Source organism: Agelaius phoeniceus, chromosome 1, assembly GCF_051311805.1.
Source record: "Agelaius phoeniceus isolate bAgePho1 chromosome 1, bAgePho1.hap1, whole genome shotgun sequence".
Taxonomy (NCBI): Eukaryota; Metazoa; Chordata; class Aves; order Passeriformes; family Icteridae; genus Agelaius; species Agelaius phoeniceus.
Genome location: NC_135265.1, coordinates 6835943 through 6862517, shown reverse-complemented (window position 1 = coordinate 6862517; position 26575 = coordinate 6835943). Strand labels below are relative to the sequence as shown.

The window sequence follows — 26575 nt, the reverse complement described above, 5'->3', positions numbered from 1 at the left end:
CCTCCGCCGCCGCCATGACAGGCAGGGCCGGGGCGGCAGGGGAACATGGCGAGCCCTGAGGGATAGAGCCGAAGGGCTGTACAGTGTGTCCCGCGTCCCTTTTGCCGAGCTGTGAGGGGAATCGGGAGTGCAGGGCTGTGGATGTGCGGCTTTCACTCCTCTCCTCCCCTCAGATTTGCTGTAAATGTCTCTGCTCATCCCACCGGGTTTGTGCGGTCTCTGTAATGATTAACGTCTTTTCCAGCCCCTCGAAGTATTTGTTTCGGTCTTTTCGGCCTTAAATGGCCCCATGGAAGTACAGAGTCTCAGAATTGTTTGGATCCTATCCAGCCCAAGCCTGCCAAGGCAGGTTCACATGGAGCAGGTGTCACAGGAATGTGTCCAGGTGGGTTTGGATCCAGTGAGGGCAGATCCATGACCTCCCTGGGCAGCCGTTCCAGTGCTCTGCCACCCTCAGTGTAAAGAAAGTCTTACTAATCTTGAAGTGAAACTTTTTGTGTTTTAGTTTATGGCCATTGCTCCTCGTCCTGTTGCTGGGCACCCCCAAAAAGAGTCCAGCACCGTCCTCTTGGCACCCACCTCTGAGATACTTCTATGTTTTAATGAGATCCCTTCTCAGTGTTTAGTCTGAGCAGGGGCAGCTCCTGCAATCTCCCCTTATGAAAGAGATACTTCAGTCCCTGTACTTGTCCAGGGGCTTTGAAGGGGGGAATAAAGGCTTGTGAGGGATGTCTGACCTGACCAGCCATGGATCCCTCACCCTATAGGTTGAGTTGCTGTGGGGAATGTTAAAATCTACCACAACTACACTGAAATAACCTGAGATTGGCAGTTAACGTGCTTCCACAGTGACAAGATTTGCGTCCCACAGGTGGGGAGTCATGCCGAAACCTCAGATCTTTGATATTCAGAATAAAGGGTCAAACCACTTGCTAAACCCACCACAGATCCATCTTCATGCAGGACTGACTTGGCAGGTGTTGTTTCTCCAGGCAAAGGGGTGAAACTGGAAGGCATGTTGGGTTTGTAAACCCTGGTGAGGTTTAAGAACAAGCTTGATGTCAGATTTGCACAGCATAGTCAGGACTGGGAGCTTATTTTATAAATACCCGGATTACAGAATTTGAGCTCCTGAGTGACACTTTGAAGATGGCAGGTTTTCTTTTATTGAAGTGGAAATTAAACTGGGTTGACATATCCAAGCCCATTCTTTGGTAGATATTGCCCCCAATATCCAGAGATTATGGCAAGGTGCTTTATAATAACAAAAATAGAGCAGAACCCAGAACCTGTCAAAGAGCTGTAGCTGCAGCATTAGAGTGCAGAGGGCAAAAAGGCAATCCATAATCAGAAGCTGCAGTGAGAGAAAAGGGAGTTACAGCCTGTGGAGGGGTTAGTAGGTGGATGGCAAGGAGGCAGCAGGGATCAGGATGAAAGCAAGGAGCAGTTAAATGAGATAGCCACACAGTCAGCCCCCTATCAGACAGCTTTTCAGAATTCCAGCTTCATAATGGCTAACATGCAGCTTTGATCTCTCTCTCATAATAATTTAGCCCAAGTGTGTGTTAAGCTCTTTTAAGTAAAAGCAACCTCAGCATATATGATATCTGTTTTCTGCAGAACCATTATCCTGGTAGTCCTCATCTGGCCAGTTGTTGCCCACCTTGTAATTCCAGCTATTTAATCTCTTTTAATTGATAAGAAGTTCTCTGGTGCTTGGATTATCATTTTATTAACAGAATTAATAAACCTATACTTTTTAGTGTCATTTACTGTAAGGTCTTTGAGATGTGTTTTATTTCTCAAAATTCCTGATAATGATAATCTGTCCAGCCCAGTTGCTTAATAAGATCTGTGATAACTCCTTAGTGTTAACTAATTGACCCACTTCCTATGTGCTCACAGCAAGAGGCAAGAACTCTTATAACAGTCCTGGCAAGAAGCCATAACCCAAAGCAATCCTGTGTCAATGTGGGTTGGGGTCAAAATTTGGGTTCCATATGTACTCAAGCACTGAAATTTCATTTCTGTTGTTAACATGTCTTGGACAGAGAAATTACACAAGAGAAAAGGACAATGAGCTACAAAAGATATTCTTTAAATCCTGTCTCTTTTTTAGATTGACCCATCTACTTCATGAAAAAGGAGGCAAATGTCCCCAAAACCAAACAGAATTAATGTGTATTGTTTTTCCAAATCCAAATTGTTCAGAACAAATTTCTCCAGCTGATATGTAGTGCTTGTTGACCAGCTGTGATAGAGAAGACTGGAGGAAACTCCAGGTATTCTTTCAATAATTGGGAGGACTTGAATTTGTTTCAGTGGTTTCCTGTGACAATTGTTTGCCTACAGGCTGTCTATGACTGAAGTCAGTCTGCACATCCCCTAGAAGAGTTTCTAAGTGATTCTGGTTTTGAGTGGCATAGAAAAGCCCTTGCAAGTGCTGGAGAGTTTACTTGGAGTGTTTGAGGAAGCAGGACATTTGTCTGGTTGCTCTCAAACCTCTTCTTTCCCATTGTTACTTTTGCTGAGGATCACTTGATGTGGGTTTTTTGCCTGCTTTCCCCCGGGAATGAGGTCAAATGACAACTCAGAACATGTATTTGGGTTTATCTGTTCTGCTGTCCCTTCTCAAGTACTTCTGAAATCTTGGGCTATATGTATCAAATCTGACAGTGGGTGGAGATCTCAAAGGGATTATATTCTAAATAGCTTTGCAAAAACAGGTGTCTGAATAGGAGAGATTCTTATCCACCACCAAGGAAAAGCCTGTAGAACAAAGTCATCCCACATACCCTTAAATTTATTAGGAGCACTCAGGGAAGAATCTATGGAGCTCTTGTGGCTCATCTGTTGAAGGCATCAATTCTGTGCTTTGGAGCAATTGTAAAGGCAAAGAAGGATGTTCAGTACATGAAAACCAGAATACAGAACAAGATGGGAGGATTTGTACCATCAAAAATGCTTGCACATCTTAAATATTGTGTGGAATTCTCCCTAAAGCACCAAAAAAGGTACCTTTGTACCTTGAACACAATGAACTGATTGGAATTGCTTCCTTAAAAAAAAAAAAAAAGGTGTTTGAATACACCTGAATGGTTTAATTTGGAAAAAGACCATGAAGGAATGTGAATGTGATAGTGGCCAAAAAATCTGTTGTAATAGAAAAAGTCAATTCTGTGTTTCTTACAGCATAAGATTTAGATGTCCTGAGTGGAATTTCCAGACAATAAATTTAAAATAAATAAAAGAGAGTATGTTTTCTCTAGAGTTACAGTTGTAAATTGCTGCAAGTGTAGCGGAGAGGCCAAAAGTATAAACGTTCTCATGAGTGGATTAGAAATGGAAATGAGAAAAATGTCCACTGAAGCCTCTTAAGCATAATGTTAATGCAGCTGCCAGCTGAGGAAATCTCCAAGTAAAGGGGTGGATTCAGCCAGCAGATTAAGGCGCCTAAATTTGGTTTTCCGTGTGTAGGTGTCTCCATGTGAACCAGATGTCTAAGCTCCCCTTATACTCAGCAGAGAATTAATGTGGGATTTAGTTACATAAATGCAGGCACAGAGTGCCAGTTTAGGCAATGAGGAGTTTCCTACCTGGCCTCCTGCTCCAAGAAGCAGCAGGTATCCTAAAAAATCCTTTTCTGGCTGAAATCTCACATGGAAGTTGTTGATATCTCAGTCCAGCACAGTTGTCACTGAGCACAGATGGTTGGCAAGCTGAACCCTGCTCATGGAGGCACAGCAAGCTGTTCAGACCACCTCAAGGCAGAGAGATCAGTGTATTCTGAGCAGCTCAATGGCTCCTTCCTCTAGCAGCTGTACTGAGTAGCTCTGCATCGACTAGAGGAGGAATTTGCATGCAGATGAAGACATTGGCACGGGGACACTTCAGTCTAGGTGTCAGAACTTGTAGGTTCTGCCAGGCTGTACAGAGGGAATATTGCTTAGCTTTTCATGCTGTTTCCTGAAGTTTCCTTAGCTAGTCAGACCAGAGTTAATTCAGCAAGTATTGATTTAGGGGAAGAATCCAAGAGATTATGTATGAAGAGCCATCCTAAAATACTCAGATCTGTTGGTAATGAGGCTTATGTAAAGGATTAGTGACAGTGTGTTGTATCATGGTGCATGGATATGGAGTGACACTTGGAACTCAGTTACATGACTCCCTCAGCCTGGAAGACACCCAATGGCCAAGAGTTCTGGGGCAGCCACAGGTACTGCTGCTGACACCCAGAATGGCCTGTTCTTAAGCCATTCAATCCTGTAGCTGAAAGGGATTTTATTTTTTATTTCCACAAAGGGAAAACAAAATGAATTTGGTTGATGACAGGCTTTGCATGCTGTCATCTGTGAATCAGACCAGTTAGGTCTGGTTAGAGTAGCACAACGTGTCTTAGAAGAATTTAGGCTAAGATTCAGGGCAAAGAAATCAAAAACAAAGATAACTAGAAAAGCCAGATGATAATTAAATGAGTTTTGGAATGCCGAATCGGTTTTTTCCTCAGTCTCTCATGCTTCAAATTATTTACATTTCCTTGTTGGTAACACAAAAACTTTTAGTACTAATGCTGTCCTCTGGGGCTGGTGAAAGTTCGAACAAAACAAGTTAGCAAGCTCAAGAGTTTCTTTCTTGGACATCCTACAGCAAGCTATGAAGCTTTTTTTTCAAACTTCATTGGGCGCCAGCTGTGCTCCTGCACGTTTGCTATTTATTGACAGAATGCTTTGATGGTGCAAAAAATACTAATAAATAATAAAAAAATAATAAATACCTTCTAGCATTGCTGGTGTCAGGAGAACATTGTACTCTCAAATATCCTGCTCAGACAGAGATGACAGCAAACCAAATACATTACAATAAACAGATTCTCTCCCTTTTCCCATACACAGATAAGATCTAAAAACCAGCTAAATATACTAACCCATCCTAATGAAGCAGGAAACAAGTAGTAAGCTGGAAGGATGAGCACGTGTGATGTGGCCCTAAAATCTGCAGGAATATGAGGAAGGAGCCAGTTGTGTGACATACAGTGCCTGGGAGAATTCACAGATCTCAGGATCTTGCTGAGAGTTGTTTTGTCTTAGCAAGGATTGCAGTACTGAGCATACAGAGTAACATTGTCATGCTCTCTTCAATTCCCTTCAAATTTTTGTCCTTCATTTTCCAGCCCAGGCTGTATTATTTTTCTGCACTTAGCATTTTTAAGTTCTTCTGTAGAGTCTCTCCAGAACTGTGGAAAAGTTGTATTTTATTTTTGAGGTGTTGCTGACTAAATTCCATCTGGTTTTCATGTTCAGAAGTTCTCACTCTTAAGATCTTTGAGTGAGATGCTACATTTTCTAGAATTTCTTTTTACTGAAATAAAACTTCCCTTGGAATCAGTGGAGGGAGGTAATTGGCTAAACATTCTGTCCAGTGTTGCTCAACTGGGCTCAGACCACTTCACAGGCTCTGGAGTCTGGGCCAGCCTGGGCTGATTTCTTTTCCACTTTGGACTGTTTTGCAAAGTTTGAGAATGAAAACAATCCCATAAACCCAAGAAATCTCATAATTGAATTGGCTTTTTACCAGTGAACTATATTACAACTCTACCAAGAGTTTCCTTCCGGCATTGTTTCAACTCCCTGATAAGAAAAGGAAGAAAGTTTATTTGCAGAGGAGTTCAGTCTCATTATCTTCTTTTTACAGATGTGGAAGTTAAGCACAGAAAGTTGAAGTCGTTTGTTCCAGGTCATCCAACAAAGCAGTGGCAGACAAAAAAATAGAAGTGAGTCCTTCAGTGCTTTTTCTGTTGCATCACCCTGTCTTCCTGTTTTGATGAAAACTTCTAAAATGTCATTTTCATAGGTAAGTATCTGAGAAATATTCAGACTTCCTGAACAGTCTGACAAAACCTTTAGTTGTGTCACATAAACTGAGGTTAGATAGAGTTCAGACTGACACTAGGACTCCAAGCCTGAATTGTGGCATTTCTATTATACAGGGGTTTTTTTTGGTAGTTTTTTCTCATAGCAGGTATAATCTTTCATCAAAATATATCTCAGCCTGTAGCCCCAAATCTGTTGTACAACAGGATGCTGAGCCTTTTTGCTTTTTCTGAGTTTTTTTCTGCGTTCTTAGGAATGGGCTTTCACTTTCCTAGAACTGAGAAATGCATAAATATGTATGTGTAACAAGGAAAGGGTGGTTATCCAGTAATATTCATAGCTCCATTTTAGATCTATTTTTCCCATTGGTTTTAGAAAATTTATAAAATTATTCTGATTCACACTAACTGGGTGTAGTTCCTACTTCTCTGTAGCAGTTTCAATCACAGTGGTACCCGTCTTCTTTTTCTTCTATTCCCCCCTCCAATTTGTCTTTTTTTTGTCTGTTTCAATAACACATCCTAAAAAAATTTTGCAACTTGAAAACTTTCATGAACAATCAGACAGTGATTTACAAACTTGTACTTTAAATCATTCTTCTTTTTCAGAGGCCTGACATGTTTGCTGTAAACCTCATCTTTGTATTGTTTTTTTCAAAGAATATGTGAAATTCAGGAGTATTTGTGGTTCCTACCTTATGCACATGTGAAAAACTGCAGAGGAAATTATATTCTTATAGCTAGGAGGACAAGAATTAGGAGACATGGCTGTCCCTTGAGGCACTCTTTCCATAAATCTGGATTTATTGCTTGATGTCTTCATTTTTTACATACAGTATGTTGATAAAATTCTTAGTCCCACAATCTGTGCCCTACTTTATCTGTTTAGATTAGAACCACTTGCAGCCAAACACAGTTTCTTGTTGGGCAATTAAATATCACTACAAGCAGGGATGCCTAACCTCTCTCAGAATTCCCTGGCAGCCTGAAAGCAAAACAAGAAAAAAAGTCCCCATCAGCAAGGTACTCTTTCTTGTACCACTAACTTGTGGTTTACCAAAGAAATATGTTCAAGTAGGCTGTAAAAACCAATATTTCTAAAATGCAAGTTTAGAAGTGTCATAGACTTGATTTCAATAAATGATGAAAACAAAAATAAGTGTTTTAATTGGTCTATACAGTACCCAAGAGCTGTGCAGTTACATGTACATTTACTCCTTATTTTAACATGAACAAGATTGGTATGATTAAAACCCTCAAGGCAATTTTGGGGCCCATTAAATTAAATGAATGACTGGAGGAAACCATTATTTCACTATCTGAAAATGCCAAGCTCTGAAAGAAGTGAACTGCCTAAGGAAAATGGTGAAGTTGGAAGATAAATCCCACAGAGATTTATCCTGAATAGACATTGTGCTATTCTAGGGAATAGCATGTTAATAGCAGGAGAATTCAGTGTGAGCTGTGAGATGCCCCCTGGTGTATTTCTGCTGAGACTTTGTACATGGTCAGAGCAGGAGAAAACACCAGGACAGAACACCTGAAGAATTGACAGAGGATGAGGAAGTGTAAAAGGCACAGGAAGCTGCAGAAGAGGGATTGGTAGCAATGCCATTTAGCAGCTGCCATTTCCAATAGGAAGCATTAGCTGTAAGCTACTCAGATTTAGGTAACATTTTCACCAGTAGAGGACAGAGCATGCCATGTGGTTATGGGGATCCAGCTGGGGAAGGGGTCAGCAGCATTTTATGGATGCTGTAGATGGAAGGAAGGTTGGAGAGGCTTTGATGAGCCCCAGAGAAAGGAGTTCCATTCTTCACTGTGATGTCTCTTTGATAGAGAGCAATGTGAGGGTTATGGGCCTCCCCAAACTTGCCTGTGCAGCCATGAGGCTGAATTCCTCTCACCACAAATCCCAATACACTCTGCCTTCTTCCTTCTTCTTCTTTCCTAGAAAATTCTACTTGTTTGGAGCTGCTAAGAAGAGGAAGAAGCTGGGAAGGGACAGGAGAAAAGGAACTATTTCAGCAGAGGGGAAGGGAAGAATAGAAGCCCAAGAGGCAAGCTTTAGAGAGGAAGGATTTCTGTTCCTATTAGTGGGGTCAAAAATCACTGCTCCCAAGAACCAATGCTCTGACAGCAGTGCCTGCTGCCCTTGCTTTCAGGGACAGCAGTGGCTGGGAAGGTAGAAATCAAGTATGGCCTTGATGTTTGTGTGTAATCCAGAACCCTGAGCAGAGTCCCTGTGTCCCAGGGAGGGGTGCAGTCACTACTGGGACATGCTCTTACAGCAGCCCTGGATTTTGGGTACAATTTTAAGTAAAGTGTCATTTGTTACAGAAATGCTAGTGAGTAGCAGTAGTACCTTGAATAGGATAAAAAGAGAAAGAAGTGGAAATATTTCAAGGTCTGAGATTGCGCTGGTTGGCGCATGGAGGACTTAGAAAAGTCAAGATTTTCTTGGAATAGTGTTGTCAAGGGAGAGAGAAGAAAACTGTGATTGGGATAAGAGAAATTAAAATTCTGGTGCCTCTAAATTGGTATGGATGGCTCTTCTCCAAACTTAAGTGGCAGTTCTAGACACTAGGAAGTTGTTCTGTGGTGTTGATTATCCAGAACTTTTCAAGAAATAAACCAAAAGGACCTAAATATGTGTAGACAAGAGCAGAATCAAAAGGAGGTGATTCTAAGAGTTTGAGGAGGAGCTCCTGCACTATAAATTACCTGTTTATAACTGGAATTTAGTATTTGCGACTCTCTTTTGGAGGATGACAGAACAAAATGTGTTTGTTGCTTCATTCAAGAAGAAAAAGAGTATTATAAACTATTTTCATAATTAAATTAATCCAAATCTCAATCCTTTTTTGTATGCCCTTGTGATGGAAAAAAAAAAAGAGTATGTAATTTTGTATCATTAGGAGAAAATGACAGTGGTTGAGCCAGCCACAAAATATGTCTACATATTTTGGAGATTTTTTGCTAATGAAAGCTTTGGTTTTCTTGTGGATTAAATAAGTGAGGGCAGGGAATTGAGGAAATGAAGGCAAAATCCCTTTGAACAGATTGATACTGCCTGTAAAAAAATTTCATTTCAGCACTTTATTGCATAAAAATCTGTTGTAAACCAAACAATCCTGGTGGTGTTCTTACAGCCTTTGTTGCCAAAAGAAAGAAAATAAAAATTTCAGCTTTCATTGTAATGAAAGCCTCCAGTTCTTGTGATCACAGGAATAAAGCCTTAAAGATTTGACAAATACATAAAATGATGGCTCATCCTACAGATTCAAATTAAAAATAAAAAATAAGTGAAGAGACAGAGGGAAATAACTTCTAGTATTTTTTAACAAAGCCATTCTTCTGATTTTACAAAAACCAACTCTGGGTTTTGTTAGGGCTCAGGCTGGGAATGCTGAGCATAAGTCCCAAATATGTTGTCTGGCAGTGCACCAGCTTGAGTTAAACCAAAATATATTATCCATTCTCCTAAATGCAAGCTTCTGCTGCACCAGATTTTGAAACCAAGTTATCTGAGAGTTACAAAGCAATACCAGATGGTGACTGTAGGTTGGCTGGAATTTGTGGTCTCTCTCGTCTTGCCACATGTTTCACCACTTGCAATATACTAAATTATATTGTTCAGTTATTTGTCTCCTTGGCTCAATATTCCCTTTCTTTCACGTTCTGGACTGGTGCAATTCTTCATGGTTTCACTAGGTGGGTCCCCACAACAGTGCACTGGGGAAGTAAATTGTTGAGCAGCCTGAACACACTCAGGTAACTTTATCTCCCAGTCAGCTTTATTTTCACTTCCTTTGGCAGGAGTTCACTGCAGCACGTGTTTGATGTACAATCTGGTGATCAATGTGTTGGGAAGTTGTCATACAGGGGCTGCTTCTTCCTAGGACTATTGCATCTCAAACTTACCTATTTCAAATTGAATTTAAAACCAGTTTTAATAGCCAGTTAGGTTCAGTCCCATCATTTTTTGTAATTATTTTACCTTTCAAAAAGTGAGGAAAAGCTGGTGATCAGCAGCATTACATATATCCTTCCTTTCAAAAATGTAATAATTTTTAATGCTTTGAAAATTTTTATAGTAGTCAAAAACAAACAAAAAAATCCTTTCCATGTGTGTGAAGTATTAACATGATGCCTCAAAGATCTAGAAATAAAGCAAGCCACTTGCAAGACAATATTAGTATAGGAAGTATTATAAAGGCTGGTCTTTATTGGAGGCCTCCAAGGGGCAGATATTGAAAAGTTCCCACCCCACACAGTGTGAATACAGTTCTATAAATTTAGCAAATTAGCATAATTGACAAGAATCACCAATTAGAAGCATAAGTGATAAAGTAATTCCCCCTTTTTGGTTCCACAACTTCTGTAGCCCCCTTTCAGATAGGAACTGAACTTTTTTTATGAAAATGTGTCTCAAAGAGCTCGTTTCAACCTTGGCTCCCAGAGAGCCAAGATAAGATGGGGGCCTTGGACCCATGGGGCTTGGAGCCTCTGGAATGTGTTTTGTCTTTCTGCCTGTCAGGGTAGGGAAGAGGTAGGGAAAAGTATTGCAGATAACTACAAATAAATAATAGGCTACAGAGCTACAAATATATGTGTAAAGAATATAGAGAATGTATAAAAGCAATAAAGGCAAAAATCAATCTGGCATCAATAGACTGGTGTTAAAAGACATTTTAGCTACAATCTTCAAAAATTTTCTTTCCAAGTGTTTTATATGTGTATATTTAACATGGAAAAGTATTTACCCTCTAGACCTGACCAAAACAAAACCCAACACAAAGCTTCAGACCTCTGTATCTGATAATGTCCCATAGAGAAGAAAAGGGAAAAAGAAATCGTAACGATATTTTTAACATCCATGGTGCTCTGACTGAGGAGGCAAATGATTTCTTTACTGTCTCAGATTTTGCAAAGAGAGAAGAGAGCTCTGTAGTGTCATGTCCGGGCTGTTTGTGACATTCAAACTTGTACACTTAAACCCATGGCTCTTTATCATGTAGTCTGTAACACTGATGTAACTTAGAATGGTTAACTCTTACTCTAGGAGACTTATCTAAGGATAACTTCAGTGTCCACTTCTGATATCTTCACACCTACAGAAAAAAATCAAAGCAGACAATTTCCATTATTGTGAGGTTTGAGATTTTTTTTTCTTTCTCCTTTTCCCCCCATGTCCAGGCTCACTAAGTGAATCTATTTAATCTGCTTGATTAGACAATTCATGTGGAAGCTTATCAAGAAGCACAAATTTTGATTAAACTTAAAGTTTTATTCCTTGTGATTTATGTTTAAAGGGCAAAGAAAGATTTAGAATATTCTTACGTTATGTATTACAGAGATAAACTGAAAATTAAAATGGATTGTTTTCTTGCTCAGTAACCAACTTGCATTAAATAAAACTCATAATCATTATTGACTATATTTAAAGTCAGAAAATCTCGTTTTTTCAAATGGAAGATGAGAAAGGCTGTCACAGCACACATAAACATGGTGGTACTTTATGTCAGAGATCTGGCTCAAAATTCATCCTCTATAGGAGTATAGGAGTGATTATAACATCTGAATTCCTGGTTTTAGCAAGTAGGTAGATAGAATCTTCTGTGTTTTATCCAAACCAGTTTTAATAGTCTCCTTCTCCTCATTTTGATGGCAAGACCTAACTTGGAAAAAAATAGCTTCTGTACTGTTTTAGTTGACTTATGTCTCTAAATGATAGTTATGAGTTCCAATAGTCCAAGTATCTCCCCATTATCAAAGTTGCATCACTTACAATCCCCCTTCTTCAGCTGGGGTCCAAATCTTCATTTAGGCTGAGTGCAAATGCTCCAGGAATCTAGGGCAATGAAGAGCAGTGAGAATTCCAATAAAAGTCTGATTCAGATTTGGAAGGATCTTGTGTGTCTGAGTCTGGAGATTTGATGTACATAGGGGCATCTCATGCTCTCCTGGATTAGAGTCACCCTTCTGTGTCCCTGGGCAATGACCAGAGTGTGGTGGGAGTGCTCATCATTCCACTTGCAGAGTTACAAACCACACAGCCAGACACACTGTATGAGCTTGGTCTGCTCACACTTGTCTGGCACCATCACTTCCTCTGGGAAAATGGCAAAAGCAAATAGCAACTTGTCTGTGTGCATGTAGGCGTGAGCCTCCTGAGAACACAGCATTTGGCACCGTGCACAAGTGAAGTTCAAACGTCCTTGAGCTATGAGTTGTTGACATCTTCTCTCAGAATTGACATATAAACTACTTAAAGCAGTTTTGGTGCTACCTTATCTCAATATTGCATTCAAAACCTATCATGATTCCCAAGTCACCAAGTCAGGCTGACGGGGGAAATGTGCTTCCAGCAAAGGGTGTTAACATTTGCATCGTTCCACTTGTCTGCAGGCAGAGGGTAACAGCTCTTACAGCCTCTTCGGGAGCCTGAGAGGCAAAGCACACTCCATTAAATGCTTGTGTCTTGCTGCCCCACAGTGGCTGTGTTTACCAAAGGAATAATCCCCACAACAAAGGCAATGGTGAACACTTCAAATAGTAATAGTTTCTCAGTCAGGTTCTAACTCTGCAAAACAAACATTGCATTTGCACGGTTCTGTGTTTACTATTCTGAGTTTGAATGCAATTAAGCATGGCTGGTGTTGTCACACTTTTGCTACCAGTGATGGACCTGTGCCTCCTCTAGAGGAGTAGAGAAGTGCCAAGTATCACTCTTGTAATGAAATCAGGGGAAGGTAAATACACCATCCAAATATTCCAAGGCCTCTTGAGGCTGAGAGTCAGCAAGTGAACCTTGGCTACCAAAAATCTAAGTTGTTAATAGAGGATTAAAGTGGTAGGCATCCTCTAGGCTACAGCAGGATTTAACAAATACCTGTGAATGAAACGTTCAAAAGGACTCCAAGGCAAAGCTTGACTGCGACTTGGAGTGTGCACAGAGGGAAAGGAGAAAGCAGTCCAGGATCATGTTACTCATCTGATTGCAGTGGGCTCTGTTTTCAGCGCTGCCCCCGGGGCTTTACCTGATCTATCCAAATAAGTCTGCCCTTCCCACCCTGCAATCATTCATACATAAACAACTCTAAATACTTTTCTGACTGTTCTGCCAGTTTCAGCTCTTCGTGCTTATTCAGTGCCTGCTCTCCTGCCAAAACAACAAACTGAGCTCATGTGGGCTGTGGCTGGGGGCAGAGGCAGGGAACAGTGGTCTGCCCATTTCCTTTGTTTTCAGTATTTCTCTTTGGCCTTTCCTTGGGTGGAATCCAAGGGATGGATCATTGCTGGTTCCATCATGATGCAGACAGAACAGACATCAGTTGTCAAACAATGACAGCTTTATGAAGCTTAAGAATCTCAGCCAAAGTCTTGATGCTATCATCAGTCATGTCTTTCTTCCCAGTCCCTGCAGGTGACTGCAGCTGGCAGCAGATCTCTTGACAGTCAGATTCTCTACGTTATCTCTTTTGGACCAAGCCTTTAAATAATTGGACAGGAAGATCTGGAAGGAGATATGCTGTTTCAAGGCATAAATAACATCCTGCTGAGTGCTACAGAAAGCTTTAATTTAATTTAGTTCGATTTGATTCAAATGTGGTCATCTGGTTTGGCCTGCAACCATGATTTCTGTAGATTTATGCTCAGTTTCTTCTTAGACCACTGACTGTCATACACAAATCATTTCACTGTACCTCCATTCCTCAGCTCTTCAGTGGGAATAAGAAGATGTTCTTTATTTACAGGAAATGGAAATAAAGACTGATGGGGTAAGGAGTTTGTGAGATTTTCTGATTTTCTAGTAGTAGAGATCCATATACATAACTGAAACACAGGGCTGAAATGCCAAGAGTCTTAGCTACTAACAACAAAGAAATGTGGAGAGTCTTGCTGGTACCCTGCCACCAAATCATGTGTTCCACCCCATGGAGAAAGCCAGACCGTGCAAAGGTAAAACTATTTAACCTATAAGAGATAAGTGGACTTCAGTTTTGGGTACTCTGTCTGAAAAAGTCACTGTGATGGTGACAGGTATAAGGAAGAAACGTTTTACAGTGAGGGTGGTGAGGTATGGCACAGGCTGCCCAGAGAGGTGGTGGATGCTCCATCCCTGGAAACATTCAAGGTCAGCTTGGATGGGGCTCTGAGCAACCTGGTCTGGTTGAAGATGTCCCTGCTTGTTGCTGGGGCTAGATAAACTTTAAAGGTCCCCTCCTACAACCCAAAGCATTCTCTGACTGTGTGCTTTCAAGAAGTTTAATTCTTCAATTTCCTTTTAGCCAATTGTGATGATGACTCAGAGCTTCATTTTAGGTCACAAAGTATTTTTGATAGTGATCAACTTCACCTTTTAATCTTCACGTATTAGCCCAAGGCTGTTTTTCTGCTTCTAACACACCAAAAACATTCATCTAAATGGAAAAAAAAAAAAAAAAGAAGGAAAATAACCTCCACCAAGGACACACACACATTCATATTTGCCTTTTTTTTTATTCTCCCACTCTTTTTCACAAAGGGGCAATTGCAGCTACCTGGCCTTTTCTGGAATGTAATGTGGGAGGTGATTTAATTTTTCCTGTGGTAAGAGTAACAGCAGACTCCTGGCAGCAACAGCAGCCTGCCAGCTAGTGCTGCCACAAGAGTATCAGCAGGAACTGTGAGCAGCTCCCCAGCAGCTACAGATCAGGGGCAGTGAAGCAGCATTTGATGGTTTGACCTATGGCATTTTAAGATATTTACTTGCTTCCCAGAAGTCTGGGAGGCTCTGGATTCCTTGGCGCCTGCCTGAGCCAGGAAGATAGATTAACTGAAGGACTGTTACTGTTTTGTCTTGGGTGAGGCCTTGTGGGCAGCCAGCTGTTTTATTTTGTGTATTGCACAAAAGGTTCCTTTAAATCTGGGTGTTCTAGGAATGAAGGCTTGGAAGTGAGAGGGTAAACTGGGAATTTTTTTTTTATTTTTTTATTTTTTTTACACAACAACCTTTGCTAGCCAAAATTATTGGCAAAAGCAGACAGAAGAAATTCCCTCAGAGCAGTGCTCATGCACACTGCCCTGCCATGGAAAGTTTAAACCAGAAGGGTCAGTCCAATATGGTGCTAAGGCCTGATTATAAAATTCACTTTCTGCCTGTCCCTGGCTTTACAGGTCACTGCTGGAGCCATGTAATATGCTGAACATATTGAAGTTCTGGAAGTCAGAATCCAGAAATCTAATGCTGTAGCTAGACTAAAATTACCATCCTTGTGTGTACACAGGGAGCTCTGCTGACTTCAGTGAGACAAAAGTATTCACCTAGAATTAAATGCTTATTTGTTTGCAGATGGTAGATAATGGGTGTCCTCCTGTCAGGAGGCAGCCTGAACAGAGCCAGGAGACACTGTGGGCTCAGTGATATTTGTGTAAACCACATGCAGTGGGCTTTCTTAGATCATCCTTTTATAATGCCATGCTCTTGTAACACAGTCCTTACTTTTTTTTACATTTTAAACCAGAAAAATTATTGTGTACTCTCTGCAGTACAGCTCCTCCTGCCAAAGCTGCCTCGGAACAGAAGGAAAAGCCAGCTTTGCTTTTCCAGCTATGGCTTTTTAAAACATTTTTCTCTGAATCTGTTAGGCTCCCAGAGAATGTTCCATGGATATGTAGCATATTATGTTATTACTGCAGTCTATCTGTGTTAAACCCTTTATCATTCCACAGCTCTTTGAAATAGGGAAGGCTTGTAAGTCCTGGTTTACAAATGAGAAAACACAGCACTTAACCCCTGTGGGATTTCTCTTGGGCAAAATTCCCACAAGGGAAGAGCCCATTGCCTTCTTTGTCCTTGCCTCAGACCACTCCTGTCAGGGATGTGAAGGAACCACGTGGGATTGTGCCCATGCTGGAGACAGGGGCCAAGGAGATATAACCAGACCTGCTCCCACAGATTTCAATGAACACTGTGAGCACACAGTACTCTGGAAAGGGGGGATCTTAAGTGATTTGGAGGAGGCACCTTCTAACTGCTTGTAGGAAAACTGCCAGGGATTTTGCTATTTGTATGTAAGTCTTGATCTGTTTTTGTTTTCTTATGCAGTAATGACAAAAATTAAAATTGATAAACATACTAATAAGTTAATGAATAACTTTCTCAACACTGTTGTCCCTCAGATTGCCATTAGGAAGCATTTAAGCTAATAGAGTGGTCTCAGAATTCTTATTCCAGCTTCCTTGCACACCTGTCTGTTTGTACTGATCAAATCTTTGGGGTTTTCCTCACAGCTGTTAAGAGATAGAAACTTTAAGGGCATGTGTACCTATGTTGTACAGCTAGGTTAAAGTCCATACAGCTAAAAGAAACTCAGGTCTCAGGTTTCTAGGTTTATATATAGATTTTTTTCTGATGCAACAAAATGAAAAACAAACCCATAAAGCATGTGGACCCATCCCAAATTGCAGGTGAACACACTTTAAACCTCAAGACAATGTAAACAGAAAAGTGCTTGCTATGTTCAGGCTTCTGTCCTAGATTCACCCCGGCAGTTCCAAACTGCTTTGGCTTTTCCTGTCAAGTTTCTGGATATACTTAGATCACCGATATCTCACTAATGTATTAAATTAAATATATAATACTAGAGAATCTCACCAGTATAAGTAGAGATATCATTTATATTGTCAGTATAAAAACTGGCATTGTAGTGGTGACTCTCAGTCTCCAACCCGTCCATTACTTCACTGTTTGCCACTGCTTGGACTAAAACTTGCTGAGCAAGTGTAGCTTTTCACCCCAGGAATTTTTGCTGTCTGCCAGTGGCTTGGGCCTTGCAACTCAGTGGCAGATTTCCCTTGTGTCTTGAGCAAGTCCTACAGCTGGTGTGCAATAAATATTCCAGGAGTTTGCCATTTACCCCCCCAAGGAACAGATCCACAGTGCTGAAAGGAGTGCTGAATTCATACTCCACCTGTGCAGAATCTGTTTTACCAATAGAGAAGATCTGGAAATAAAACAATACTTAAACCCACAAGATTTTCAATAATGGAAGAAATCACAAAAATATACAAGATGGGTCACTAGGATTATGTTTGTCAATAAAGCCCTTTCACAGCTGTTCCAACATCTCATGCAGTAGGAGGCTGACATGCTGATTTGTTTCTGCTGTCCACATCAGATTTGGCTCACCTAGAAAACTTGAGAGCTGCCTTTTTCCTGTCCTAGTGATAAAGAGGTTACTCAGAGTCTGGAATAGCTGTTCCAACCTGAAGCAGAATATCTTGTCACCTACCCCTGATAAGACTTTCCCTTATCTCTTCCAATAGGGCACTCGAATTAATGAAGGAGATAAGGTCGTTATTGTACTCTGTAAAAGCCTTATTTTTCTGTTTTACAGTTTGATTAGAACACATTCTTGGTTTCAGTTTTGATTTTGTTTTGGTTTTGGTTGTGGTTTTTTTTTTTCCCTTACAGGTCCCTTCAGACAGGGTAATAATTTTTGCAAATCATAGCTTATAAATATATAATGTGCAATTTATAAATAATAAATTATTATTATAATTCCATTTCAAAATACAGCTGAAATTTGCTCATTTTTTGGAATTCAATGCAATTAAATTTTAAAAAATTTAATGAAGATAAATGGATGGCAAAAATGGGAATTGACGTGTTTGGAAGTTTCAAGTTTCTAGGAACTCTTAATTTCAAGGCCCTTATTTCTCCTTAGCTCCTGTTTAGCAGAGAGATGGGAGAGTTTGGCCATCAGATGTAATAAACACAACACCCAAGTGCTCTTTGGTTTTGTGTGCAGGGTTGTGTGTGGGAGTGTAGAGCCCTCAGACCCTCACAGCTCTGCTGTCACCTTTCTCAGGTGTTTTACTTGGTGTCACTTTGAACTTGGTGCAGAATAAACAGTTCCCAGCATGGTGTGAAGCCCTGTAACACTGTCATTGCACTAAAATTGCCTCTACCAGACACAACAGTACAAAGTTCAGGCAGCTTGTTGAAGGCTGAACTGGACTGTTCTGATATGATTTTCTTTATCTTATCAGAAGTCCCCCAATCAGCTGGTGAGTCCAGACTGGTTCTTGGTCTCTGGTTCCTTGGCTCAGCCTCTGTCTGCAGGCTGCAAGAATCATTTGCAGTTCTCTGCCTACTGTTTTCTAATTACTGCCTATTTTTTCTCTGGTCATTTTTATCTGTAACTATATGTTAGGAATATTTTGGTTCACAAAACTCTGACTTGTCTTAATCCATTTCAGAATAAAACATTTCTCTCTCACATTTTCCTAGTTCTGTCTCTGAACGTAGCCACAAAAATTTTGATTGCTGTGTTTGATTACTTACTCTGGCCATTTTGAGCTCCCTGACACCTCATTTTCTATGCACAAAATCATATTAAACTTGTTTACTGTTCCCCAATTACAACTTCTACATCCTCAAACAATAATTGGATATTAATTAGCAATTGCAGCTTCACAGGAACAGTCAGAGCTGTGGTCAGCACCAGAAGCCTGAAGCAGTGGGTTTAAAGTTGGCCCATGACATTTATTACCTCTTTTAGATCTGAGAAATGCTCAAATCAGAGTTTAAGACCATTACAGACGGTTTGTCCAGACTGAAGTGAGGCTGGTGGGTGCGTGTCCAATGCCAGCCTGGGACTACTACAAAATAAAAATCATTTTCATGTGTTTAGTTCCAGTTTTATTTCTCATGATGTGTGACTAGTGGCTCATTTCTTCTGAAAGGCCTGTCTTTGGCCACTTCCCTTCCAGCTGACCTTATAAGATTGCACTGTGTGTCTGAAAAATCAATTTAAAAAGAACTGAAATACACCTCTATTATATATTAACATGTGTCCTTGTAAAGAAAGGCCATGATTTGAGTATGCAAAAGCTAATAATTGACCAACTTGTGGTGCCATACTATTTGTTCTATTTATTTTCTTTGCAGAAAGCATGCAAACCCTTCACAGGGACACAAAAAAAATCTGCAGAACACCCACACCAAGTTTAAATGGGCACATTTTGATTGTTGAGCAATGATTATCAGTTTATATCACCAAGGCTGCAAAACTCTTCTAACAAAAGAGAAAATTCGTATTTTATAGGTTCATAGTAATGCATGAAAAATAGGTTTACTTTGGCCCATTATAAGACTTAAAAAAACCCAACAACTCCAGATCTAATGTGATAAAGGCACATGAAACAACAGGTTTGTGGTTTTGTGTTACAAGGGACAAGTTCAGCACTTGACTTCAGGAAGTTTCTGAGGGCTCCATGTGGCATCCAGCCTTTACTGAGTGTGTCTGCAAGCCACTGGAACACTGGAGCTCAGCAGGGACATTGTCTCAGAGCAGAAAGCCCTTGTGGTCACTTGGGGGGACAAAGAGGACAATGCATTCCTGTGTCAGCTGTGGTGGCAGAGGGGACATGGCCTGGAACTGCCATGTCCAGTGGCAGCTGAGAACTGATTTGGCCTCCACCCTTGTTTGCCTTCCTTAACTTGTCTGCAGTTTTTTGTCCTCCTTTTCCTCCAAGGATTGCCCTGTGCCCTGCAAATATTTCAGTATTTCACTTCCACAGATTTTATACCACAGGACTATTTTTTCCCTTAGCTACTTTCACTATAGTAATCTTCCATAGAATCATTAGCATAGAATAACCTGGGTTGGAGGGGACATTAAAAATCACCGAGTTCCAGCCCCTCTGCCATGTGCAGGACACCTTCCATTAGACCAGGTTGCTCAGAGCTCCATCCAACCTGGCCTTAAACACTTTCAGAGATGGGATATCCAAAACTTCTCTGGGCATCCCGTTCCAGTGCCTCACCCCCCTCATTAGAAAGAATTTTCTTCAGTTTGAGGCCATTCCCCCTTGTCCTATCAAGTATTCCTCTTGTAAATAACCTCTCTCCATGTTTCTTGTGCTGGATGGCTGCAATTAGGTGACCTCAAAGTCTTCTCTTTTCCAGTCTAATTGGTATAATTTTGAGAATAATTTTGAGTTTCTATGCTCACGGTGGTGCCACACCTTCTTTGGCTTCACTTTACTTCCAGAACCTCTGGAAGTCTCATAATGTTCAGGACTATCTCACAGTCTGCAGGATTGAGGTCAAAATGAGTCACTCTTGCCCTTTCTCAGTAATTTTTGGGAGAACTCACCTTTTCTTCTGGGCAAGGATATATATTCTTGGAAAACATCAGAGGATTTGGAGCATTTGAATAGTTGACTTCTGTTCACACTGTTGTAGGGGAATAATGGTCTTTCACCCAAATGAGTACATTCTTTAATTCAATTTATAACTCACAATGACCATGAGAGTTGAGCTAATCTGTGGTGCTTTCAATTCCAGCTTTGTAGCTTGAGAGCACCAAGATTTAAGGGTTACTTTTCTTGCTCTGACTGAGTTTAACTGAGTGCTGTATTTAAACAATGTAATAACAGGGTAGAGCCAGCCCTGGTATCCAGCTGAGAATTGGACACTAATCTTTGGTAGTCATACCTCATTTGGCCTAACTCTCAGATTAACATTTACATTCTGTGTGGGAACATATTCCAATCACCTGTTACTAACCCTGTTATCATATTGAATATAATCCCTTTCATTAATTTATTGCCATTATCTTTTTTGCCCCTGTTTCTCTTTGGAAATCTATTCCAGAACTTACTTGCTCTTATACGTAAGAAACTTCTTCCAATTCTAAATGGTTTTGTTACAAGTTTTTTTAAATTTTTTTTTCTTACAGCAGCTTTAAATTTTAGCTTAATTGATTTGGCAGAGAACACTCTCAGAGTCAGGCTGATGTTTTTTGAAAGAGCTTATAAATCTGTAATTCCAGTGCTCTCCAGTTTTCTTCAAGGAGAAAGTACATGTTTCCTCCTGCCCAGCACTCCTTTGATACCAAGAACTATTTATTTGCTTAGAGCAACTCTTCAGTTTTGGGAGTTTCTTTTAATTTTGCTTTTGCAGCCTGAAATATGTGGTCTCTCATAGCAGATATTAAAGAGAAATTCAGCACAAACTACCCAGGAGCGACGTTGCTACTAATTGCTTACCCAGAGGATAAATAATGAAGCAGCTTTACTGTAAAAAGAATTAATGAGGGACATAATTTTTTATGGATAAGAAAATTGTATCATCCACTCAACTTTACCATTGAAGCTGTAATTTTTTGTGTGATTTGGTGATAAATATTTGTGTGACCTTTGATGTGTACTTGTTCGGGTATTGGGATTCCCTCAGCTTCTCTTTTAGTGTTAATGAGGAGAATGCACTAAAAATATTTTTCCTGAACTTGCCCTAATTTTATAGGACATCAGTGCTCTGGTGGGACTAAGCCTTTTGCTGTGGGATTACTGTCAGATTCTGCAGACATGAATGGCAAAAGTTGTTACTTTATCTCCAAAAACCTTAAAATAAACTGAGTTTCCACTCCCAGGAGTGGAAGTCTTGCTGATGAGTTGAATGACAGCAAACCTCACAGAGCTGAAGAATAGTATAAATGTTTTCCAAACACCTAAAAGAAAATTCTGAGTATTAACAGCCCAAGAGTGGCATTTGACTATTCCTTAAGTCAACCACATTGTACCAAGTATTTTGTATTTTATTTTGGCAGTGAAATAATATTTGTTGAATATGGATCCTCAAGGCCTGATGAAAACTAAACTTCTGTTATGATGAGATTACAGGATTAGACTCAGCTTTAGTAATTAATGGCCTGCTTCCAGCAAATTTCATATGGAATGCTTGAGACTGGTTTGAGATATATATGCCACATATGTTTATGTCTGCATATCAGCAATCCTGTATATTTAATATAGTATAAAATTATTATATGTTTATGGTGGGTTTTACATATGGGTGGTCCTCCTATATTCTTAATTAGTTATACATAATTTAATTACTCTTCTAGTATATGCAGTCAAAATACAAATGTGTTACAGTCCTGATTTGACATTCCCAGACACAAAATGCTTGTCTTCCTAATCTTCTAGATATTAAATACCAGTTCAGATATTCATCATTCTGATAATTCTGAATAACTGATAATTTTATTAGTTCAGACAGTAAAATAATGCTCAGTAGAGCTTACTACTGTACAATAAAAATGTCTTCCACATGATCAGCCTTGTGCCATCAGGAGCAGTGTGGATGGGCATGAGGAAATTTGACAGGAGGATGACTGCTCTCTCCCTCCTTTCCCCCAAACTGTTGTGGTCCCAGAGCATCTCACCAAGGCCCATGGAGTGCAGCACTGAGGCTCTTGGGACCTCTCAGCTCATGGTCAGCTCCCAGGGAAATGGATTTTGTGTGGACCACAGTAATGCTGGGCATAAAGAACACACTTCACTCAGCTTAAGAGAGCCTCCTGCATTTCCCACCCACATTTTTATGTATACCAGAAAATAAAATAAATTTGTATTTACTTCAAAGACCATGAAGTCAAGATTATATCCTTCCTGTCATCTGTGAATCTCACAGAGATCCTTGCAGAAACAGAAATCAATTCCATCTCACCTGATATAGGACTTTAAAATTTTTTTCAATTATCCCCCTGCTCTTCACCCTCCTTCAGTACATAAGTTTTGCGCCCTTCCTGCACATGATTCCTGATTTTATTCATCCAGCAGTAGCACTTTTCCACACTTTGTGGCAGATTTCCTTGGACTGTAGAAGTGGATATGATTTTGGCATCTGTTCTTTCCAAGCAGACCTTTGTATCCCAATTCTCATTATTCCAGCAGGCAATTGCACTCTATTGATGCTCACTTTCCCAGCACTTTGTGTGAGCTTCTGACTCTGTCCTCATTCCCTAAAACAAGAGATTTTCCTGCTGCTTGTTTGTATTTGTTTGGCTCTCTAAGCTGACTGTTGAAGAAGGAGTCAAGACCATGTATAGGGAAGTCAATTTGACTTCAAATAACCTAAATTCAAATTGTTCTCTGTGCCCTGCAGAGTTGAGTACCCAGAGAGCTGAGAGGCTGCTTTCTGCTGCAAGTTACTAAGTTGGCCCAAAATGGGGACCTATCAGTTACTAATTACAAAGGTAAGAGCTACTTTCTTTTTATTTTATGGAGGATATTCAGTAGAAAATACTCTACATGCATGTCCAGCATAACTTTGAGGATTCATGTTAACTACCTTGTGCCTTCATATGTTAATTCATACCTATCTAGGAATATTACAACTGTAACCTCTCCATCAGTAACAGAACACAATCAATTAATAATCTTATTTGTTTGTTTTGTTGTCTGTCTTCAACATCTGGAAATTCTCCTTGAGCCATTCCTTTTCTTTTACCTCCAATGTATCTACTGAGCTTGCACATCTCTCTAGTGTTACCTTGTAATTTTTCATTTAAAGACTCTAAAGTCCAGGTACTTTGCATAGTAAGACATAATCAAAGTTTTAGTTGAGAATAAAATAATAATCTTAATGAAGCTACACTGAATTACATTAGCTATTTTTGGGAACTCTTTGGATTTATTGTGGGAACCACGTCTATATTCTAGGGTCATTTCTAGATATTTGTTGCTTCTAAAGCTCTTCTGATAAGATTTTAGACCCTCTTCTTAAGAAAAACGATAAAAATAAAATGATTTTGAGATCTTTTGAAGTGGAAGTTCTTCCTGACATGAAATTATGGTATTATAAACATTTCATTACTGACATTTTCACCATTTTCTAACACTGTTAGTCAGATTCTCCTGGCTTTAGAATCTGACCGAATGAAATTTGTTAAATCTGCCCTTGCTATCTTATATACATATACTTAGTTTGTAATTACATCAATGCTATGGTAATGCACAATCTGCAGTCTTTAATTGGATATATCCCTCACCATTCATATGTCAGAATACTTTGCCAATAATCATGACCTTGGTACCTTCATCATTGCACATCTGAGATTCCTCCTTGTACAGCTCATTTTCTGCCCAAACAGGAGCAGTACAGTGGGAACTGTGTTCTCCTCCTCCTGTGGAAGTGGTGGGCTGACAGGCATTGAAAAGACTGAGGAACAAGTGTAGTTTAGTCTTCAGAGAGCCTAGGCATGCAGGAAAGCCAGGATCTAACATTTCCATCCTCTTGGCACAGGTTAGAGCTGCAGATCTCAGATGGTACAGCAAGGCTTTTAGGAAAGCTCTTACCTCTCAGACAGAGCAGCCATGACCAGGCTGCCTCCTGGCAATGCTCCCTGACTGGTGTTAATTCCTGAGCCATGCCTTGGCAGGGTCTTGGGGAGCTGCAGAGAGCCTGAGCCAAAGCACTGCAGGGACTGTGAACAGTTTAACAATCAGGACAGTTCCAGGGCACTGCTCAGGTCTGTGCTCTGCTGCTCTGGTTTGCTGGTGGAGATGACAGTTCTGAGCCACCTTTGCTGCATGTCACCTTTTGTCCTGGGGAGATGTCATCGTGGATCTGCACGAATTCCCACTGGACACCCGCTCATCAGGCTTGCCTGTGCCCATCACACATGGAGGAGCAGAAAAACAAATCCTGCACCACCTCAATGACAGGGAGTAGATACCTGGGATCAAAAAAAGATGTTGGAATTGTTGCAAACAAGCCTAGTACAAGAGAAGTACAATTTATTTATGAAAACAAGGAGGAGTTGCTATTCACCTCTCATGCTTTTCAGATGTTTGGATCTTGTTGCACACATTGTGATATCCACAGATCCTGGATACCAAGGTGTGGAGCCAAGCAAAGTTTTGGAGCATTCTGATCCTTTGGAAGCCATTGTGCAGAGGAGGTTTCATATCATTCTGCTCTTTCTTCCTGTTTTTATTCATTCCTCTGTGTCATCCATAAACTATCACCTTCTCATTGATTCTTCACACATAATGGGAGTTTCTGGGTCTCTCCTGTTATTAGTTACTACCAGATGAGAGAACATGTTTGGGTTGTTTTATAATTGTTGCAATTTTTCCTTCCCTAAAGGGAATCTTGCCACTGGCCTTGGCTGGAGGTCCAGTGGAGAACACTGCTACAGGTGTGTTCTGGGACACTGTGCCACCAGTACCTTGCAGCATAACAAATTTGAAGGTAAATATGCAAAATTTATTTTCTTTGAGATCTTACAGACCATCCTGGAATCGACTGCTCATGATTGCTTTGGAAGCCTCACCTCTTTTTGCATCTGCACCCCCAAGCAGTGACAGACTGATTTTTGGGGCAGTCTCACCCCCTCCACTCCAGAAGGAAAGTGCTGTTCCTGCCCACTGTCCTGTCTGAAGCCAAGCACACTCCATGCCTAGGAATAAATTCTGATATTATCACACACAGAAGGCTCACAGAAAGTGTGTTTGTAATTCTTCAGCTCTCTGAATTCTTCCCAGTGAACTGGGAAGAACATGGAAGTACTTTCAGATTTATGCTGCTGAAAACACTTTTTGTTCTTATGCCCACACATACCTGGTAGAACCATGTCTCTGCCTCCTTTAAATGTTCTTTTAGCTAATGTACTGCATTATGCATATTATTGGAAAAGAAAATGAAAAGCAGACTCCTCTTGAATTCTATCTGTAATTCTCTGTGTTAATTTGCACAACTGACAAAAGTCACTCAATATGGGAAATGAATCCTTTCTCACTGGTTTTGCATATAATCTGTTATATTAAATTTTGATTGAGGTTATCTGTCTAACTTGTAGGCCTACATATGCAAATCAAAGGTTCAAAGTATTGTGTTTGGCTAACAGCCAGAAATTCTGACTCACAATCAGTAGAAAACACAAAAGAAATTTTCCTGTATCAGTAAGGAGGAAATTAGCTACTTTAAAAAGTCTTTGTCATTTCTTCTTCATGACTCTTAAGTACTAAGAAAGCTTGAGGCTGAACAGCATCATTCCAGTTAATGGAATTTTTTTTTTATATATAGAAACTAATATAAAGAGATAATGTCTCATAAGGTACTTCAATCTTTGGAAGGCTCTCCTGGCTCTCAGGACCAACAGAGGTTGTGTGAACTTTGAAAATCAGCCTCAAGGTCTTTTATCAAGCTGTTGTGATTCAAACAAGAAAATGTGTTTTCCATGTTTGTACCTAGTCAGGTCTACCAGATGCTTTCTAGCAGAGATGGCAGAGAATATTATTCTTATTTTACAGTGTAGTGATACAAATGAGAAACAGAACTTACCTGTAGACACAGTCTATAGAGCAGTGCTCATGCCACCACACAATGGGGTTCATGTCACAGCACCATGCACCATCTGATTTCCTCTGCATTTCCTGTGGGGTCAGTGCTGTGCAGCCTGAGGGCAGCCTCGTGGGGACTGTGGTTCTGGAGCCATGAAGATGGGACCCAGTGAGACACTGCAGCTGCCAAACAGGGAGCCTCCTGCCAATCCTTGCTCCAGTGCCCATGCCACAGCCTCCTGTGTGCCAAATAAACCCATTCCATGGGCCTGCTCATTCTGAATGAAGACTTCTGAAACTTTTTGATACCCAAGATCAGTTGTCAAAATGGACAAGGTCTGCAAGTGAAAAGGAAGTAAACTCAAAAAGCTGCCCCTTCTCTTGGCAGTTTGAGAGAAATTAGCAGTCAGTTTAAATTAGAGAAACAACCTAGAAAGGTCCTGTGAACCTGCTTCTCTCTCACTTCCCCTCCTCTGCACTGTGGTCAGGGTGAGAAGACATCCCAGTGACTCAGTGGATGAGCAGTGCAGCAGCCCTGGGGGGAGTGCCCAGCACCCAGCAGAAATTCTGGGTACAGAT

The 26575-nt window shown here is 40.4% G+C and overlaps 1 long non-coding RNA gene across 1 annotated transcript; it reads left to right on the top strand.

Moving 5' to 3' along the window:
* The first annotated feature begins 21 nt into the window (after window positions 1-21).
* Window positions 22-22905, top strand: LOC143695696 (uncharacterized). Its single transcript, XR_013185191.1, has 3 exons — window positions 22-385; window positions 5692-5850; window positions 22815-22905. It is a non-coding gene; the product is annotated as an uncharacterized LOC143695696 (long non-coding RNA).
* Window positions 22906-26575: the final 3670 nt, after the last annotated feature.